The 3,123-nt window shown below is 54.0% G+C and overlaps 1 pseudogene; it reads right to left on the bottom strand.

The window, feature by feature from the left end:
• Positions 1–1,659: 1,659 nt before the first annotated feature.
• LOC137625122 (5S ribosomal RNA) lies at positions 1,660–1,778 on the bottom strand (annotated as a pseudogene).
• Between the last annotated feature and the right edge of the window lie 1,345 nt (positions 1,779–3,123).

A 3,123-nucleotide genomic window follows, 5' to 3' on the forward strand; every position in this document is an offset into this window, starting at 1 on the left:
GTTTCCTCCCGCCGAAAGGCAATAAGTTCGTTATTGCTGAGTACAGCCAACAACTCAGGAGCGAACCTGAATGTTGCCTTCCCCCATTTCTTAGAAAGGGCGGAGTCGTACGAGACCAAGAAGATTGCTTACACACTGGCCGCGGCCAGAGTGAGCAGGAGCCCCAAGACGGAATTCGATCAGAGGCCTGACGTAAAGGGTCTTGAGAAGATCTCTTAAGGGACTAAAAAGTCCGAGCCATGCTCCATGTTGGAGGTCTCACTCCGACTAGGGCAGGGACGTTCGCAGCTTCGCATGAGCGAGGAAAGGTCCAGCGGGATGGAAAAAGTTATTCCTTTCAGCCTGAAGGTCAGGGAAAGGCTGAGCGACAGGCTTCATTGCCGAGAGCGGAAAGGAGTCTCCTCCCGCCGAAAGGCAATAAGTTCGTTATTGCTGGAGAAGAGGCCTCAAGGGAAGAGGTATATCTCCCACGACACCAACCACCGAAGACTCTCCACTTCGCCTGGAAGACCTCTGCGGATGACTATCGCAGATGACGCGACCTCCGTCCCGCGACTGTAGCGGGTTGTCTCTTCTTGAGGAGGAGGCGTAGTGTCTCCAGGCATGAAGCCGAAGTGACGCCCCGGCTCGTGAAAGATGTTGCAGTAAGGTTGTTTGAGTAGCCTGTGCCGTGGGAAAAGCTCTCCCGGGAGTTCCTTCAGGGGAAGCAGAGGGTCCGGAAACCGTTCTGCGTATAGTCCCAGTGGAGCTCTCAGGGACATTGAAAGGTTGACAGACAACCTGGTCTTGTTGAGACCCATTCTCAACAGACAACAAAGGAGGGAAGACGCAGGCGTCGATGTTGTCCCACCATCACCGGAATGCATCCTGCCTAAGAGTCTCGGGGTCTGAGACTGGGGGGAAGAACAGCAGAGGCTTGAGGTTCCAAGCTGTCGCGATCAGGTCCCCCAGACCAGGACTTGCTGGTTACTCAAGGCCAAAGACCCCCAGGTACTTTCTCTCTACGAGGCTCTGCTCAGATAGTCGGAGAGAACATTCCTCTTTTCGGAATGAGAGAGCCGATGGTGGAATTGAGAGTATCTCAAATCAACTCATTATCTCTACCGCAAGATGCGAAGGTGTGAAAATGCGTCCCCTGCTGGTTAGAACACGCCAGAACCACGAAGTCGACGCGCACGGAGCGACTCGGCAGGAGCTGTAGGATCTGTAGAGGGGCCAGACTACGGCCCCTAAGCCTGCCTGAATGATGGAGAGGAATCCTTCAGGTCCTGACTATAGGCCTGGACCGGAACATCGCCCCCCCCCCCACCTTTTTTTTTGACGAGTCCGAGAACAGCATAAAAAATGTGGGGAAAGGACGAGAATATCCACTCCCATCAAGAGGTTCCATAGGTCAATCCCCATTGCATGTCTAATCGTCCTGCTGGTCCCATAGGGGCCAGAAAGTCCGGTTAAACGTTGCTTTGAAACCACCGGAACTTGGGCCGCCCCATAGGGAACTTTTCCTGAGGCGACCATTTGGAACTTTAGACAGGTCAATGAGGAAAGAGACCTAGGAAACGTTCCAAGGTAGGGCTGAAAGCTCTGCCCGACTGAAAACAGGTACTGCGACTCTCCTTAGGCTTGCCACAGTCAACTGAAGGGAAGGCTCGGAAGAGGCGGCAACAGAATCTGGCGTCCCCAGGCGGTCACCCATCCAAGTACCAACCAGACCCGACATTGCTTAACCTCCCTGAACGGACGAGAAGCGGGGTTTCCAACGTGGTAAGGCCGTTGACTCAATATCATGGCTAGATACTCCAGATGTTGAGGCCGAAGAAGAGAAGGCTCCTAGCAAATTACCATGAACCCCCACTCATGGTAAGGATCCGGAAGCTTGTCCCGGCGTTGAAGAACGTCGAACCCGAGCCTACCGGAGTTGACCAGACCTCCAAAAGGCGAAGGAGGCAGCAGCCTGCTCCCGAGCGGCCATGAGAAAAGCAGGGAGAGTTCTCCGGGGAAAAACCTGCGATGCCACGGCGGGATCACCACACTGCATCTTAAGCAGGAATACCTGTAGTCTAGGCTGAATTCCACGAGCTTCCTGGAAGATGGATGGAATGGAAACTGAAAGTACCCGTCCTTCTGATCAAGGGCCTAAGGAATCCTGCCACCTCGTTACCAGTCTGATCGATTCTGCTGTTCCACGCTGGACAAATTTGTTCGACAAACTTGATCAGAGCTGAGAGGTCGACTACGGAATTCCCGTCTCAGATACTTTCTTACGAGAAAGGATTGACTGAAGAAGCCGGGGGGTGAAGCCGTCAACGATCCTATGGAGGACCTTCTCCTAAGGCATGGATCATTCTGCCCAAACGGGCAAACTCTTCCTGACCCTATGGCATAGAGGTTCAGAGACACTGAATTCGCCGACAGAGACGGCAGGCGCGACATCCTTGGCTGATCACGGAGATCGTGCAGGAATGGGCATCAGGAAGCTGTTATCCGGATGAGTAACCTTAGGCATCCTCCTAGCGTGAAACCTGCAAGGGGGGGTTGCCAATCCTAGAGTTCGTGAACTCTACCGCTCCCTCTAGGACTATGCCCCCCCGGGAGAGCCTCCCGTGCTACCTGTTCCTGACAGGAGGGGACTGCTATTGGACACCTTGTCTCAGTTGTCGTAGCCGGTCAGATAACTTAGGCCGACGAGGCTAAAAGAAAGAGGCGCTGGAGCCCTGCAGGGTCTGGAAGAAAGCGCCTTGGAGGAGTGAAAAACGGAAGTCGACTTCCTCCGCACAACCGCTGTCTATGTCTCTGTCCTTGGGCACAAACAAACTCTTCCCAAGGATGGAAGGGTGTCTGAGGTTGTCGACATCCATGGATGAGACAACCGAAAGGAAGCCCTCGGTCATTGCGTTCAGATGGTCTAACATCGAGCTTGCCCGCAAGTTCGAAACTTGGTGACGAAACGCCAAGGTGCTTGAGCCCGAGAGGAGGAAAGTACCCATGACCTTCCTGTAGCTTCCTTGAACAAATCCTCTGGTCGCAACCGAGGAGGGAAAGGACCTGGTAAGCCCCTTTCAGGAGATGGAGAAGAGGAAGGGGTAAACCAGTCACCCCTTGGCCGATGGAGAAATCTCGAAC

This window comes from Palaemon carinicauda, chromosome 31 (genome assembly GCF_036898095.1).
Source record: "Palaemon carinicauda isolate YSFRI2023 chromosome 31, ASM3689809v2, whole genome shotgun sequence".
Lineage (NCBI taxonomy): Eukaryota > Metazoa > Arthropoda > Malacostraca > Decapoda > Palaemonidae > Palaemon > Palaemon carinicauda.